This window comes from Schistocerca cancellata, chromosome 6, assembly GCF_023864275.1.
Source record: "Schistocerca cancellata isolate TAMUIC-IGC-003103 chromosome 6, iqSchCanc2.1, whole genome shotgun sequence".
NCBI lineage: Eukaryota > Metazoa > Arthropoda > Insecta > Orthoptera > Acrididae > Schistocerca > Schistocerca cancellata.
Window position 1 is genome coordinate 24,333,922 of NC_064631.1, and position 19,296 is coordinate 24,353,217.

General features: G+C 48.1%; 1 protein-coding gene across 1 annotated transcript in view; it reads left to right on the plus strand.

Annotated features, from left to right (window-relative positions):
- Positions 1–19,296, plus strand: part of LOC126190729 (uncharacterized) — a 143,522-nt gene that overhangs the window by 45,782 nt on the left and 78,444 nt on the right. The window lies entirely within an intron of this gene.

The following is a 19,296-nucleotide window of genomic DNA, read 5'->3' on the forward strand; positions in this document are numbered from 1 at the left end:
CATAAACGTCACAGACGTTTCTGTCACTCGCTACCACATGGAGGTGAGGGTACATCGGCATCAAGAATATCTCCGTGACGGTCTGCCACATTTTGGTGAGACCGCAGAAGTGCTACGTCTGTGAATTAATCCGTGACGGGGGTGTCTGTGATGCTAGACACTCCCGTCACGGATTAACTCACGGAAGTGAGTGCACAGAAGCATCACAGACATCTGCATCATGGGTTACCTGACGACTGCACAGAAGCATCACAGACACCTACATCATGGCTACCTCATGGAGGAGAGTGCACAGTAGCATCACAGACACCCCTGTCACGCATTACATCACAGAGGTGAGTACACAGTAGCATCACAAACACCCCCGTTGCATGTTACCTCACGGAGGTGAGTGCACAGAAGCATCACAGACTCCTCCATCATGGGTTACCTTATGTAGGTAAGTGCACCGAAGTGTCACAGACACGTCTGCCGTGGGCTACCACAAAGAGATGAGTGAATAGCAGCATCATGAATAACGTGAGCTACCTCATTTTGATGAGAGTACAGAAGTGTCACAGACACTTCTGTCTTGGCTTACCCCAGAGTGAGTGCATAGTAGCATCATGGACAACTCCATCGTGGGTTACCTCAAGGAGGTGAGTGCACATCAGCGTCTCAGACACCTCCATAATGGCTTACCTCACGGAGGTGAGTGCTCAGAAACATCACAGACGTTTCTGTCACTTGCTACCACATGGATGTGAGGGTACATCAGCCTCATGAATATCTCCGTGATGGTCTACCACATTTTGGTGAGAGCACAGAAGTGTCACAGAGACTTCTGTCTTGGCTTACCCCAGAGTGAGTGCATAGTAGCATCATGGACAGCTCCATCGTGGGTTACCTCAAGGAGGTGAGTGCACAGCAGCGTCTCAGACACCTCCATAACGGCTTACCTCACGGAGGTGAGTGCTCAGAAACATCACAGACGTTTCTATCACTCGCTACCACATGGATGTGAGGGTACATCAGCCTCATGAATATCTCCGTGATGGTCTACCACATTTTGGTGAGAGCACAGAAGTGTCACAGACACTTCTGTCTTGGCTTACCCCAGAGTGAGTGCATAGTAGCATCATGGACAGCTCCATCGTTGGTTACCTCAAGGAGGTGAAAGCACAGCAGCGTCTCAGACACCTCCATAATGGCTTACCTCACGGAGGTGAGTGCTCAGAAACATCACAGACGTTTCTGTCACTGGCTACCCCATGGATGTGAGGGTACATCAGCCTCATGAATTTCTCGGTCTACCTCATTTTGGTGAGAGCACAGAAGTGTCACAGACACTTCTGTGTTGGCTTACACCAGAGTGAGTGCATAGTAGCATCATGGACAGCTCCTTCGTGGGTTACCTCAAGGAGGTGAGTGCACAGCAGCGTCTCAGACATTTGCGTCATGGGTTACCTCACTGCTGCACTGAAGCGTCATAGACACCTCCATCATGGGCTACCTCATGGAGAACAGTGCACAGTAGCATCATAAAAACCCCTGTCACGGATTACAATACGGAGGTGAGTGAACAGAAGCGTCACAGACACCTCTGTGATAGGCTACTACGTGGATAGCAGTGTCACGGATACCTCCATTGCGGGATACCTCAAGGAGGTGAGTGCACAGAAGCGTCACAGACACCTCCATAACGGCTTACCTCACGGAGGTGAGTGCTCAGAAACATCACAGACGTTTCTATCACTCGCTACCACATGGATGTGAGGGTACATCAGCCTCATGAATTTCTCGGTCTACCACATTTTGGTGAGAGCACAGAAGTGTCACAAACACTTCTGTCTTGGCTTACCCCAGAGTGAGTGCATAGTAGCATCATGGACAGCTCCATCGTGGGTTACCTCAAGGAGGTGAGTGCACAGCAGTGTCTCAGACACCTCCATAATGGCTTACCTCACGGAGGTGAGTGCTCAGAAACATCACAGACGTTTCTGTCACTCGCTACCACATGGATGAGAGGGTACATCAGCCTCATGAATTTCTCGGTCTACCACCTTTTGGTGAGAGCACAGAAGTGTCACAGACACTTCTGTCATGGCTTCCCCCAGAGTGAGTACACAGTAGCATCATGGACAGCTCCATCGTGGGATACCTCAAGGAGGTGAGTGCACAGAAGCGTCTCAGACACCTCCATAATGGCTTACCTCACGGAGGTGAGTGCTCAGAAACATCACAGACGTTTCTGTCACTCGCTACCACATGGATGTGAGGGTACATCAGCCTCATGAATGTCTCCATGATGGTCTACCACATTTTGGTGAGAGCACAGAAGTGTCACAGACACTTCTGTCTTGGCTTACTCCAGAGTGAGTGCATAGTAGCATCTTGGACGGCTCCATCGTGGGTTACCTCAAGGAGGTGAGTGCACAGCAGTACCTCAGACACCTCCATAATGGCTTACCTCACGGAGGTGAGTGCTCAGAAACATCACAGACGTTTCTGTCACTGGCTACCCCATGGATGTGAGGGTACATCAGCCTCATGAATTTCTCGGTCTACCTCATTTTGGTGAGAGCACAGAAGTGTCACAGACACTTCTGTGTTGGCTTACACCAGAGTGAGTGCATAGTAGCATCATGGACAGCTCCTTCGTGGGTTACCTCAAGGAGGTGAGTGCACAGCAGCGTCTCAGACATTTGCGTCATGGGTTACCTCACTGCTGCACTGAAGCGTCATAGACACCTCCATCATGGGCTACCTCATGGAGAACAGTGCACAGTAGCATCATAAAAACCCCTGTCACGGATTACAATACGGAGGTGAGAGAACAGAAGCGTCACAGACACCTCTGTGATAGGCTACTACGTGGATAGCAGTGTCACGGATACCTCCATTGCGGGATACCTCAAGGAGGTGAGTGCACAGAAGCGTCACAGACACCTCCATAACGGCTTACCTCACGGAGGTGAGTGCTCAGAAACATCACAGACGTTTCTATCACTCGCTACCACATGGATGTGAGGGTACATCAGCCTCATGAATATCTCCGTGATGGTCTACCACATTTTGGTGAGAGCACAGAAGAGTCTTGGCTTACCCTAGAGTGAGTGCATAGCAGCATCATGGACAGTTCCATCGTGGGGTACCTCAAGCAGGTGAGTGCACAGAAGCGTCACAGACACCTCCATCATAAGCTACTACGTGGATAGCAGTGTCACGGATACCTCCATCGTGGGATACCTCAAGGAGTTGAGTGCACAGAAGCGTCTCAGACACCTCCATAACGGCTTACCTCACGGAGGTGAGTGCTCAGAAACATCACAGACGTTTCTGTCACTCGCTACCACATGGATGTGAGGGTACATCAGCCTCATGAACATCTCTGTGATGGTCTACCACATTTTGGTGAGAGCACAGAAGTGTCACAGACACATCTGTCTTGGCTTACCCCAGAGTGAGTGCATAGTAGCATCATGGACAGCTCCATCGTGGGTTACCTCAAGGAGGGGAATGCACAGCAGCGTCTCAGACACCTCCATAATGGCTTACCTCACGGAGGTGAGTGCTCAGAAATCTCAGAGACGTTTCTATCACTCGCTACCACATGGATGTGAGGGTACATCAGCCTCATGAATATCTCCGTGATGGTCTACCACATTTTGGTGAGAGCACAGAAGTGTCACAGACACTTCTGTCTTGGCTTACTCCAGAATGAGTGCATAGTAGCATCATGGACAGCTCCATCGGGGGTTACCTCAAGGACGTGAGTGCACAGCAGTGTCTCAGACACCTCCATAATGGCTTACCTCACGGAGGTGAGTGCTCAGAAACATGACAGACGTTTCTGTCACTCGCTACCACATGGATGTGAGGGTACATCAGCCTCATGAATTTCTCGGTCTACCACATTTTGGTGAGAGCACAGAAGTGTCAATGACACTTCTGTCATGGCTTGCCCCAGAGTGAGTACACAGTAGCATCATGGACAGCTCCATCGTGGGATACCTCAAGGAGGTGAGTGCACAGAAGCGTCTCAGACACCTCCATAATGGCTTAGCTCACGGAGGTGAGTGCCCAGAATCATCACAGACGTTTCTGTCACTCGCTACCACATGGATGTGAGGGTACATCAGCCTCATGAATATCTCTGTGATGGTCTACCACATTTTGGTGAGAGCACAGAAGTGTCACAGACACTTCTGTCTTGGCTTACTACAGAGTGAGTGCATAGTAGCATCATGGACACCTCCATCGTGGGTTACCTCAAGGACGTGAGTGCACAGCAGTGTCTCAGACACCTCCATAATGGCTTACCTCACGGAGGTGAGTGCTCAGAAACATGACAGACGTTTCTGTCACTCGCTACCACATGGATGTGAGGGTACATCAGCCTCATGAATTTCTCGGTCTACCACATTTTGGTGAAAGCACAGAAGTGTCACAAACACTTCTGTCTTGGCTTACCCCAGAGTGAGTGCATAGTAGCATCATGGACAGCTCCATCGTGGGTTACCTCAAGGAGGTGAGTGCACAGCAGTGTCTCAGACACCTCCATAATGGCTTACCTCACGGAGGTGAATGCTCAGAAACATCACAGACGTTTCTGTCACTCGCTACCACATGGATGTGAGGGTACATCAGCCTCATGAATTTCTCGGTCTACCACATTTTGGTGAGAGCACAGAAGTGTCACAGACACTTCTGTCATGGCTTGCCCCAGGGTGAGTACACAGTAGCATCAAACCACATTTTGGTGAGAGCACAGAAGTCTCACAGACACTTCTGTCATGGCTGTCCACCTACTTGGATAGCAGTGTCACGGATACCTCCATCGTGGGTTACCTCAAGGAGGTGATTGCACAGAAGCGTCTCAGACACCTCCATAACGGCTTACCTCACGGAGGTGAGTGCTCAGAAACATCACAGACGTTTCTGTCACTCGCTACCACATGGATGTGAGGGTACATCAGCCTCATGAACATCTCTGTGATGGTCTACCACATTTTGGTGAGAGCACAGAAGTGTCACAAACACTTCTGTCTTGGCTTACTCCAGAGTGAGTGCATAGTAGCATCATGGACAGCTCCATCGTGGGTTACCTCAAGGATGTGAGTGCACAGCAGCGTCTCAGACACCTCCATAATGGCTTACCTCACGGAGGTGAGTGCTCAGAAACATCACAGACGTTTCTATCACTCGCTACCACATGGATGTGAGGGTACATCAGCCTCATGAATTTCACGGTCTACCACATTTTGGTGAGAGCACAGAAGTGTCACAGACACTTCTGTTTTGGCTTACCCCAGAGTGAGTGCGTAGTAGCATCATGGACAGCTCCATCGTGGGTTACCTCAAGGAGGTGAGTGCACAGCAGTGTCTCAGACACCTCAATAATGGCTTACCTCACGGAGGTGAGTGCTCAGAAACAACACAGATGTTTCTGTCACTCGCTACCACATGGATGTGAGGGTACATCAGCCTCATGAACATCTCCGTGATGGTCTACCACGTTTTGGTGAGAGCACAGAAGTGTCACAGACACTTCTGTCATGGCTTGCCTCAGAGTGAGTACACAGTAGCATCATGGACAGCTCCGTCGTGGGATACCTCAAGGAGGTGAGTGCACAGCAGTGTCTCAGACACCTCCATAATGGCTTACCTCACGGAGGTGAGTGCTCAGAAACATGACAGACGTTTCTGTCACTCGCTACCACATGGATGTGAGGGTACATCAGCCTCATGAATTTCTCGGTCTACCACATTTTGGTGAGAGCACAGAAGTGTCACAGACACTTCTGTCATGGCTTGCCCCAGAGTGAGTACACAGTAGCATCATGGACAGCTCCATAGTGGGATACCTCAAGTAGGTGAGTGCACAGAAGCGTCTCAGACACCTCCGTAATGGCTTACCTCACGGAGGTGAGTGCTCAGAAACATCACAGACGTTTCTGTCACTCGCTACCACATGGATGTGAGGGTACATCAGCCTCATGAATATCTCCGTGATGGTGTACCACATTTTGGTGAGAGCACAGAAGTGTCACAGACACTTCTGTATTGGCTTACCCCAGAGTGATTGCATAGTAGCATCATGGACAGCTCCATAGTGGGTTACCTCAAGGAGGTGAGTGCACAGCAGCGTCTCAGACACCTCCATAATGGCTTACCTCACGGAGGTGAGTGCTCAGAAACCTCAGAGACGTTTCTATCACTCGCTACCACATGGATGTGAGGGTACATCAGCCTCATGAATATCTCCGTGATAGTCTACCACATTTTGGTGAGAGCACAGAAGTGTCACAGACACTTCTGTCTTGGCTTACTCCAGAGTGAGTGCATAGTAGCATCATGGACAGCTCCATCGTGGGTTACCTCAAGGAGGTGAGTTCACAGCAGCGTTCAGACACGTCCATAATGGCTTACCTCACGGAGGTGTGTGCTCAGAAACATCACAGACGTTTCTATCACTCGCTACCACATGGATGTGAGGGTACATCAGCCTCATGAATTTCTCGGTCTACCACATTTTGGTGAGAGCACAGAAGTGTCACAGACACTTCTGTCATGGCTTGCCCCAGAGTGAGTACACAGTAGCATCATGGACAGCTCGATCGTGGGATACCTCAAGGAGGTGAGTGCACAGAAGCGTCTCAGACACCTCCGTAATGGCTTACCTCACGGAGGTGAGTGCTCAGAAACATCACAGACGTTTCTGTCACTCGCTACCACATGGATGTGAGGGTACATCAGCCTCATGAATATCTCCGTGATGGTGTACCACATTTTGGTGAGAGCACAGAAGTGTCACAGACACTTCTGTCATGGCTTGCCCCAGAGTGAGTACACAGTAGCATCATGGACAGCTCGATCGTGGTATACCTCAAGGAGGTGAGTGCACAGAAGCGTCTCAGACACCTCCGTAATGGCTTACCTCACGGAGGTGAGTGCTCAGAAACATCACAGACGTTTCTGTCACTCGCTACCACATGGATGTGAGGGTACATCAGCCTCATGAATATCTCCGTGATGGTGTACCACATTTTGGTGAGAGCACAGAAGTGTCACAGACACTTCTGTCTTGGCTTACTCCAGAGTGAGTGCATAGTAGCATCATGGACAGCTCCATCGTGGGTTACCTCAAGGAGGTGAGTGCACAGCAGTGCCTCAGACACCTCCATAATGGCTTACCTCACGGAGGTGAGTGCTCAGAAACATCACAGACGTTTCTGTCACTCGCTACCACATGGAGGTGAGGGCACAGTAGCATTCTGAATACCTCTGTGATGGTCTGCCATATTTTCGTGAAGTGTCTGTGACACTTCTGTCTTGGGTTACCTCACAGAGTGAGTGCATAGTAACATCATGGACACCTCCATCGTGTGTTACCTCAAGGAGGTGAGTGCACAGAAACATCACAGAAATCTGCGTCATGGGTTACCTCACTGCTGCACAGAAGCGTCATAGACACCTCCACCATGGGCTACCTCATGGATAAGAGTGCACAGTAGCATCATAGATACCCCTGTCACGGATTACAATACGGAGGTGAGTGCACAGAAGCGTCACAGACACCTCTGTTATAGGCTACTACGTGGATAGCAGTGTCACGGATACCTCCATCGTGGGATTCCTCAAGGAGGTGAGTGCACAGAAGCGTCTCAGCCACCTCCATAATGGTTTACCTCGCGGAGGTGAGTGCACATAAACGTCACAGACGTTTCTGTCACTCGCTACCACATGGAGGTGAGGGTACATCGGCATCAAGAATATCTCCGTGACGGTCTGCCACATTTTGGTGAGACCGCAGAAGTGCTACGTCTGTGAATTAATCCGTGACGGGGGTGTCTGTGATGCTAGACACCTCCATCATGGCTACCTCATGGAGGAGAGTGCACAGTAGCATCACAGACACCCCTGTCACGGATTACATCACAGAGGTGAGTACACAGTAGTATCACAAACACCCCCGTTGCATGTTACCTCACGGAGGTGTGTGCACAGAAGCATCACAGACTCCTCTATCATGGGTTACCTTATGTAGGTAAGTGCACAGAAGTGTCACAGACACGTCTGCCGTGGGCTACCACAAAGAGATGAGTGAATAGCAGCATCGTGAATAACTTGAGCTACCTCATTTTGATGAGAGTACAGAAGTGTCACAGACACTTCTGTCTTGGCTTACCCCAGAGTGAGTGCATAGTAGCATCATGGACAGCTCCATCGTGGGTTACCTCAAGGAGGTGGGTGCACAGCAGCGTCTCAGACACCTCCATAATGGCTTACCTCACGGAGGTGAGTGCTCAGAAACATCACAGACGTTTCTGTCACTCGCTACCCCATGGATGTGAGGGTACATCAGCCTCATGAATTTCTCGGTCTACCACATTTTGGTGAGAGCACAGAAGTGTCACAGAGACTTCTGTCTTGGCTTACCCCAGAGTGAGTGCATAGTAGCATCATGGACAGCTCTATCGTGGGTTACCTCAAGGAGGTGAGTGCACAGCAGCGTCTCAGACACCTCCATAACGGCTTACCTCACGGAGGTGAGTGCTCAGAAACCTCAGATGCGTTTCTATCACTCGCTACCACATGGATGTGAGGGTACATCAGCCTCATGAATATCTCCGTGATGGTCTACCACATTTTATTGAGAGCACAGAAGTGTCACAGACACTTTTGTCTTGGCTTACCCCAGAGTGAGTGCATAGTAGCATCATGGACAGCTCCATCGTTGGTTTCCTCAAGGAGGTGAATGCACAGCAGCGTCTCAGACACCTCCATAATGGCTTACCTCACGGAGGTGAGTGCTCAGAAACATCACAGACGTTTCTGTCACTCGCTACCCCATGGATGTGAGGGTACATCAGCCTCATGAATTTCTCGGTCTACCACATTTTGGTGAGAGCACAGAAGTGTCACAGACACTTCTGTGTTGGCTTACACCAGAGTGAGTGCATAGCAGCATCATGGACAGCTCCTTCGTGGGTTACCTCAAGGAGGTGAGTGCACAGCAGCGTCTCAGACATTTGCGTCATGGGTTACCTCACTGCTGCACTGAAGCGTCATAGACACCTCCATCATGGGCTACCTCATGGAGAAGAGTGCACAGTAGCATTATAAAAACCCCTGTCACGGATTACAATACGGAGGTGAGTGTACAGAAGCGTCACAGACACCTCTGTGATAGGCTACTACGTGGATAGCAGTGTCACGGATACCTCCATTGCGGGATACCTCAAGGAGGTGAGTGCACAGAAGCGTCTCAGTCACCTCCATAACGGCTTACCTCACGGAGGTGAGTGCTCAGAAACATCACAGACGTTTCTATCACTCGCTACCACATGGATGTGAGGGTACATCAGCCTCATGAATATCTCCGTGATGGTCTACCACATTTTGGTGAGAGCACAGAAGTGTCACAGACACTTCTGTCTAGGCTTACTCCAGAGTGAGTGCATAGTAGCTTCATGGACAGCTCTATCGTGGGTTACTTCAAGGAGGTGAGTGCACAGCATCGTCTCAGACACCTCCATAATTGGCTTACCTCACGGAGGTGAGTGCTCAGAAACATCACAGACGTTTCTATCACTCGCTACCACATGGATGTGAGGGTACATCAGCCTCATGAATTTCTCGGTCTACCACATTTTGGTGAGAGCACAGAAGTGTCACAGACACTTCTGTCTTGGTTTACCCCAGAGTGAGTGCATAGTAGCATCATGGACAGCTCCATCGTGGGTTACCTCAAGTAGGTGAGTGCACAGCAGCGTCTCAGACACCTTCATAATGGCTTACCTCACGGAGGTGAGTGCTCAGAAACATCACAGTCGTTTCTGTCACTCGCTACCACATGGAGGTGAGGGCACAGTAGCATTCTGAATACCCCTGTGATGGTCTGCCATATTTTCGTGAAGAGTCTGTGACACTTCTGTCTTGGGTTACCTCACAGCGTGAGTGCATAGTAACATCATGGACACCTCCATCGTGTGTTATCTCAAGGAGGTGAGTGGACAGAAACATCACAGAAATCTGCGTCATGGGTTACCTCACTGCTGCACAGAAGCGTCATAGACACCTCCACCATGGGCTACCTCATGGATAAGAGTGCACAGTAGCATCATAGATACCCCTGTCACGGATTAAAATACGGAGGTGAGTGCACAGAAGCGTCACAGACACCTCTGTCATAAGCTACTACGTGGATAGCAGTGTCACGGATACCTCCATCGTGGGATACCTCAAGGAGGTGAGTGCACAGAAGCGTCTCAGACACCTCCATAACGGCTTACCTCACGGAGGTGAGTGCTCACAAACATCACGGACGTTGCTGTCACTCGCTACCACATGGATGTGAGGGTACATCAGCCTCATGAACATCTCTGTGATGGTCTACCACATTTTGGTGAGAGCACAGAAGTGTCACAGACACTTCTGTCATGGCTTGCCCCAGAGTGAGTACACAGTAGCATCATGGACAGCTCGATCGTGGGGTACCTCAAGCAGGTGAGTGCACAGAAGCGTCACAGACACCTCTGTCATAAGCTACTACGTGGATAGCAGTGTCACGGATACCTCCATCGTGGGATACCTCAAGGAGGTGAGTGCACAGAAGCGTCTCAGACACCTCCATAACGGCTTATTTCACGGAGGTGAGTGCTCAGAAACATCACAGACGTTTCTTTCACTCGCTACCACATGGATGTGAGGGTACATCAGCCTCATGAACATCTCCGTGATGGTCTACCACATTTTGGTGAGAGCACAGAAGTGTCACAGACACTTCTGTCTTGGCTTACCCCAGAGTGAGTGCATAGTACCATCATGGACAGCTCCATCGTGGGTTACCTCAAGGAGGTGAGTGCACAGCAGCGTCTCAGACACCTCCATAATGGCTTACCTCACAGAGGTGAGTGCTCAGAAACCTCAGAGACGTTTCTATCACTCGCTACCACATGGATGTGAGGGTACATCAGCCTCATGAATATCTCCGTGATGGTCTACCACATTTTGGTGAGAGCACAGAAGTGTCACAGACACTTCTGTCTTGGCTTACTCCAGAGTGAGTGCATAGTAGCATCATGGACAGCTCCATCGTGGGTTACCTCAAGGAGGTGAGTGCACAGCAGCGTCTCAGTCACCTCCATAATGGCTTACCTCACGGAGGTGAGTGCTCAGAAACATCACAGACGTTTCTATCACTCGCTACCACATGGATGTGAGGGTACATCAGCCTCATGAATTTCTCGGTCTACCACATTTTGGTGAGAGCACAGAAGTCTCACAGACACTTCTGTCTTGGCTTACCCCAGAGTGAGTGCATAGTAGCATCATGGACAGCTCCATCGTGGGTTACCTCAAGGAGGTGAGTGCACAGCAGTGTCTTAGACACCTCCATAATGGCTTACCTCACGGAGGTGAGTGCTCAGAAACATCACAGACGTTTCTGTCACTCGCTACCACATGGATGTGAGGGTACATCAGCCTCATGAATATCTCCGTGATGGTGTACCACATTTTGGTGAGAGCACAGAAGTGTCACAGACACTTCTGTCTTGGCTTACTCCAGAGTGAGTGCATAGTAGCATCATGGACAGCTCCATCGTGGGTTACCTCAAGGAGGTGAGTGCACAGCAGTGCCTCAGACACCTCCATAATGGCTTACCTCACGGAGGTGAGTGCTCAGAAACATCGCAGACGTTTCTGTCACTCGGTACCACATGGAGGTGAGGGCACAGTAGCATTCTGAATACCTCTGTGATGGTCTGCCATATTTTCGTGAAGTGTCTGTGACACTTCTGTCTTGGGTTACCTCACAGAGTGAGTGCATAGTAACATCATGGACACCTCCATCGTGTGTTACCTCAAGGAGGTGAGTGCACAGAGACATCACAGAAATCTGCGTCATGGGTTACCTCACTGCTGCACAGAAGCGTCATAGACACCTCCACCATATGCTACCTCATGGATAAGAGTGCACAGTAGCATCATAGATACCCCTGTCACGGATTACAATACGGAGGTGAGTGCACAGAAGCGTCACAGACACCTCTGTCATAAGCTACGACGTGGATAGCAGTGTCACGGATACCTCCATCGTGGGATACCTCAAGGAGGTGAGTGCACAGATGCGTCTCGGACACCTCCATAACGGCTTACCTCACGGAGGTGAGTGCTCAGAAACATCACAGGCGTTTCTGTCACAGGCTACCACATGGAGGTGAGGGCACAGTAGCATCCTGAATACCTCCGTGATGGTCTACCACATTTTGGTGAGAGCACAGAAGTGTCACAGACACTTCTGTCATGGCTTGCCCCAGAGTGAGTGCACAGTAGCATCATGGACAGCTCCATCGTGTGTTACCTCAAGGAGGTGAGTGCACAGAAACATCACAGACATCTGCGTCAGGTATTACCTCACTGCTGCACAGAAGCGTCACAGTCACCTCCATCATGGGTTATCTCATGGAGGAGAGTGCACAGTAGCATCACAGACACCCCCGTTACGGATTACATCATGAAGGTGAGTGCACAGAAGCGTCACAGACACCTCTGTCATAGGCTACTACGTGGATAGCAGCGACACGGATACCTCCGTCGTGGGATACCTCAAAGCGGTGAGTGCACAGCAGCGTCTCAGACACCTCCATAATGGTTTACCTCACGGAGGTGAGTGCACATAAACGTCACAGACGTTTCTGTCACTCGGTACCACATGGAGGTGAGGGCACAGTAGCATTCTGAATACCTCTGTGATGGTCTGCCATATTTTCGTGAAGTGTCTGTGACACTTCTGTCTTGGGTTACCTCACAGAGTGAGTGCATAGTAACATCATGGACACCTCCATCGTGTGTTACCTCAAGGAGGTGAGTGCACAGAAACATCACAGAAATCTGCGTCATGGGTTACCTCACTGCTGCACAGAAGCGTCATAGACACCTCCACCATGGGCTACCTCATGGATAAGAGTGCACAGTAGCATCATAGATACCCCTGTCACGGATTACAATACGGAGGTGAGTGCACAGAAGCGTCACAGACACCTCTGTCATAAGCTACGACGTGGATAGCAGTGTCACGGATACCTCCATCGTGGGATACCTCAAGGAGGTGAGTGCACAGATGCGTCTCGGACACCTCCATAACGGCTTACCTCACGGAGGTGAGTGCTCAGAAACATCACAGGCGTTTCTGTCACAGGCTACCACATGGAGGTGAGGGCACAGTAGCATCCTGAATACCTCCGTGATGGTCTACCACATTTTGGTGAGAGCACAGAAGTGTCACAGACACTTCTGTCATGGCTTGCCCCAGAGTGAGTGCACAGTAGCATCATGGACAGCTCCATCGTGTGTTACCTCAAGGAGGTGAGTGCACAGAAACATCACAGACATCTGCGTCAGGGATTACCTCACTGCTGCACAGAAGCGTCACAGTCACCTCCATCATGGTTTATCTCATGGAGGAGAGTGCATAGTAGCATCACAGACACCCCCGTTACGGATTACATCATGAAGGTGAGTGCACAGAAGCGTCACAGACACCTCTGTCATAGGCTACTACGTGGATAGCAGCGACACGGATACCTCCGTCGTGGGATACCTCAAAGCGGTGAGTGCACAGCAGCGTCTCAGACACCTCCATAATGGTTTACCTCACGGAGGTGAGTGCACATAAACGTCACAGACGTTTCTGTCACTGGCTATCACATGGAGGTGAGGGTACATCAGCATCATGAATATCTCCGTGACGGTCTGCCACATTTTGGTGAGACTGCAGAAGTGCTACGTCTGTGAATTAATCCGTGACGGGGGTGTCTGTGATGCTAGACACTCCCGTCACGGATTAACTCACGGAAGTGAATACACAGAAGCATCACAGAGATCTGCATCATGGGTTACCTGACGACTGCACAGAAGCATCAGAGACACCTCCATCATGGCTACCTCATGGAGGAGAGTGCACAGTAGCATCACAGACACCCCTGTCACGGGTTACATCACAGAGGTGAGTACACAGTAGCATCACAGACACCCCCGTCGCATGTTACCTCACGGAGGTGAGTGCACAGAAGCATCACAGACTCCTCCATCATGGGTTACCTTATGCAGGTAAGTGGACAGAAGTGTCACAGACGCGTCTGTCGTGGGCTACCACAAAGAGATGAGTGAATAGCAGCATCATGAATAACTTGAGCTATCTCATTTTGATGAGAGTACAGAAGTGTCTCAGACACTTCTATCATGATGGGCTATCTCACAGAAGTGAGTCCCGCAGAGTGCATCACTGCTGACTGGAAGGCAGGTGTTTGTAGCCAGTTGTGCTGTGCTCTGTCAGCATTTCCACGGAATAACTTCAGAGTTGAAAAGATAAAACTGGCACATAAAATATTTATAAGCCTGACTCACAACTGACCCTAGTTAATGAACAGGAAGACTGCCCATCAGAGGCAATGCTGGAAACTGTGATTTGGATCCAATAATTGGCTGCTGTCAAATGTCTGTGCATGTGTATTTTCCACATGATCTGTCCCGAATGTTTCGTTGTTTCATCACATCTGAGTGAGTGAGAGGTGATGACACCACTTTCCTCGCCCTCTGCCCTACACTCCTGAAATCCCAACAATCCTTCCAATCTACCTCAATCAATTGACCTTCTGGTGTAACCGATGGCTTGTCAAAATCAATCCCTCCAAAACTCAGGCAATAATTGTAGGACAAGCTGCCCGCACCTTCCCCACCACGAGTTCTACCTTATCATTTACTACTGTCCTATCCAGTTAACTAACGTACTAAAATGTCTTAGACTAATGCTCAACTGGCAACTAACATGGAAACTCACTTATTAATTATCCAACGGAAAACCCACACTAGAATAAAACTACAAACCAGCCAAATTTGGGATTACACCCCTCCAGCACGCTCCACCCCTAAAAAACCCTGATCTGACCCATCTTCTGCTATGCAAGTGTTGCATGGATCTCCACCCCATCAGAGTTCTATAAGTCTCTCCAAATCGTCAAATGCACTCCGCCTCACTTTCCTCATCTGTTAACTGTTACCCACATGGTTTATCTATCATCTTGTCAAATTCCCACTCCTCTTCGACCACATCGAACTCCTCCACATCTCTTATACTATCTACAAACTAGATTCCAATAACCCTATTGTCTCCCCTCTAATCACCAACCCTGGTATGCTGCTGCGCCTTCACAAACACATCCCTCCATCCCTACACTTCCACACACTCCATATCCCATCTCAACCCTACTTCAATCAATTCCCTCTCCCAGACAATGAGATCCGCCCCAATATTTATCCCTCTTACCAACTTTAACTCTTCCTACCTCTCCCACTCCACATTAGAACCTTCTTCTCCTTTTTCCTCTCCATCCATCCCTGTCACTTTGTTCTTGCAAGCACTACCCTTCCCATACACCACTCTACTGCTCACCCTCTGTCTTTCCCACTGTATTCCCACTATCTGCCTCACCTCCTACCTATCATACCCACAGTTTCCTTACCTAACAGCCCTTACCTCTTTATGCACATCCCCCAGTCCTACGGAACATATTCTCTCCTGCCACTACACTTCCTACCCAGTCCAGGTCCTTCAGATTTTAAGTGAAAGCGCAGTGTTCCAGTGTTTTTTCACACAAGAATATCACCAAATTACAACTGCGTTTTTAAATTGTAATTATTTTTTGTCCTTTTAGCTGTCTACCGTTAAGATCCTTAATTTAAAACGAAAAGTCATGATATTCTTTTCTCATATTTGTAAGAATGTTCTTGGCGGAAGTGCGGAGTATTGTACTCATGACAGCCCACCTGCCCCGTCTGTATGGAGCGAGGGGTATGAAATAGCAATACATAAAAAAGTGAGTGAGGGAGGCGGAAATGTTAAGTAGCAAAAGTCGGTTGTTCATCAATTTTACTGCCATAACAGGGGATAAAAATCAACTAGGTTTTTTGATTATGTAGCGGGCGCTTCATACACCAGCAAATCTAGTGGCCTCTGAGTTTGATGGTTATTCCCTACTTTGACAGTATGGAAAGTTGGTTATAGTTCCAGTTTTTGCCAATAGAGGGGCCTGATGACAGTGCAGCGTGTCAGCGAAACCAGTCACATTTGAATGAGGAGATTCAAACACATGACTGAAGATGTTACCATTAATTCTCACATATAGTCGTTCATCTTCAGTAAGTTAATCCACATATGAATTAAACAGTTTCTGGACTTACTTATTAGCATTAATTCACATATACTGACCAGCTCTTGCCCTACTCTCCATCCAAAACAGAAGATGGTTATACGAAAGAAGGACTATCTGGGCATTTTCAGCGAGACTGAGCAACAGTACGCACTGACTCGACAACCTAGTCACGAGTGCATGAGGTGTTCTGTGAAAAGAGGACAATCATCAGAAGCAGAAAATCTGCTGGCCACCTCGATCGCCTGGTGTCTCACCTTGTGGTTTTTATGTATGGGGAAAATTGAAGGTCAGATGGACTCACATAATGCCCATACTCTGGAAGAGTTAAAGCAGGAAACTGAAACGTTATTGCTGCTATCCTCCACGCAAAGCTGCTATGTGTGTCCCACAGTTTGATAAATGGAGCACTGCTCTGTATCGATGTGAACGTTGGCCATTTCCGGGATCTTCTGTGACATTCATTAACAAGGGTATATCCTGCGTCAATCTTATCAATATAAGTAAGAACGTAAATTTTCGTTTGGTCAAAATTGTTAATCTGTGAAAGTTCTTGATGGAGTGCTTTGAAATTTAGACAAAATGTGTTTTTACGTAAGTATTTCTTTGTTTCCCTACTATTAAATGTTTGTCACAATGTTTGCCTGTTATTAAGTTTATAAAAAAATTGTATATTACATATATAAAAAATAGGTATATATATATTTATATATATCCCCCCATGAACCATGGACCTTGCCGTTGGTGGGGAGGCTTGCGTGCCTCAGCGATACAGATGGCCGTACCGTAGGTGCAACCACAACGGAGGGGTATCTGTTGAGAGGCCAGACAAACATGTGGTTCCTGAAGAGGGGCAGCAGCCTTTTCAGTATGTGCAGGGGCAACAGTCTGGATGATTGACTGATCTGGCCTTGTAACATTAACCAAAACGGCCTTGCTGTGCTGGTACTGCGAACGCCTGAAAGCAAGGGGAAACTACAGCCGTAATTTTTCCCGAGGACATGCAGCTCTACTGTATGATTAAATGATGATGGCGTCCTCTTGGGTAAAATATTCCGGAGGTAAAATAGTCCCCCATTCGGATCTCCGGGCGGGGACTACTCAAGAGGACGTCGTTATCAGGAGAAAGAAAACTGGTGTTCTACGGATCGGAGCGTGGAATGTCAGATCACTTAATCGGGCAGGTAGGTTAGAAAATTTAAAAAGGGAGATGGATAGGTTAAAGTTAGATATAGTGGGAATTAGTGAAGTTCGGTGGCAGGAGGAACAAGACTTTTGGTCAGGTGATTACAGGGTTATAAACACAAAATCAAATAGGGGTAATGCAGGAGTAGGTTTAATAATGAATAAAAAAATAGGAGTGCGGGTTAGCTACTACAAACAGCATAGTGAACGCATTATTGTGGCCAAGATAGACACAAAGCCCATGCCTACTACAGTAGTACAAGTTTATATGCCAACTAGCTCTGCAGATGATGAAGAAATAGATGAAATGTATGACGAGATAAAAGAAATTATTCAGGTAGTAAAGGGAGACGAAAATTTAATAGTGATGGGTGACTGGAATTCGTCAGTAGGAAAAGGGAGAGAAGGAAACATAGTAGGTGAATATGGACTGGGAGGAAGGAATGAAAGAGGAAGCCGCCTTGTAGAATTTTGCACAGAGCATAACTTAATCATAGCTAACACTTGGTTCAAGAATCATGAAAGGAGGCTGTATACATGGAAGAAGCCTGGAGATACTGACAGGTTTCAGATAGATTATATAATGGTAAGACAGAGATTTAGGAACCAGGTTTTAAATTGTAAGACATTTCCTGGGGCAGATGTAGATTCTGACCACAATCTATTGGTTATGAACTGCAGATTGAAACTGAAGAAACTGCGAAAAGGTGGCAATTTAAGGAGATGGGACCTGGATAAACTGAAAGAACCAGAGGTTGCAGAGAGTTTCAGGGAGAGCATTAGGGAACAATTGACAGGAATGGGGGAAAGAAATACAGTAGAAGAAGAATGGGTAGCTCTGAGGGATGAAGTGGTGAAGGCAGCAGACGATCAAGTAGGTAAAAAGACGCGGGCTAATAGAAATCCTTGGGTAACAGAAGAAATATTGAATTTAATTGATGAAAGGAGAAAATATAAAAATGCAGTAAATGAAGCAGGCAAAAAGGAATACAAACGTCTCAAAAATGAAATCGACAGGAAGTGCAGAATGGCTAAGCAGGGATGGCTAGAGGACAAATGTAAGGATGTAGAGGCTTGTCTCACTAGGGGTAAGATAGATACAGCCTACAGGAAAATTAAAGAGACCTTTGGAGAGAAGAGAACCACTTGTATGAATATCAAGAGCTCAGATGGCAACCCAGTTCTAAGCAAAGAAGGGAAAGCAGAAAGGTGGAAGGAGTATATAGAGGGTTTATACAAGGGCGATGTACTTGAGGACAATATTATGGAAATGGAAGAGGATGTAGATGAAGATGAAATGGGAGATAAGATACTGCGTGAAGAGTTTGACAGAGCACTGAAAGACCTGAGTCAAAACAAGGCCCCGGGAGTAGACAACATTCCATTAGAACTACTGATGGCCTCGGGAGAGCCAGTCATGACAAAACCTACCATCTGGTGAGCACGATGTATGAGACAGGCGAAATACCCTCAGACTTTAAGAAGAATATAATAATTCCAATCCCAAAGAAAGCAGGTGTTGACAGATGTGAAAGTTACCGAACTATCAGTTTAATAAGTCACAGCTGCAAAATACTAACGCGAATTCTTTACAGACGAATGGAAAAACTGGTAGAAGCCGACCTCGGGGAAGATCAGTTTGGATTCCGTAGAAATGTTGGAACACGTGAGGCAATACTGACCTTACGACTTATCTTGGAAGAAAGATTAAGAAAAGGCAAACCTACGTTTCTAGCATTTGTAGACTTAGAGAAAGCTTTTGACAATGTTGACTGGAATACTCTCTTTCAAATTCTGAAGGTGGCAGGGGTAAAATACAGGGAGCGAAAGGCTATTTACAATTTGTACAGAAACCAGATGGCAGTTATAAGAGTCGAGGGGCATGAAAGGGAAGCAGTGATTGGGAAAGGAGTGA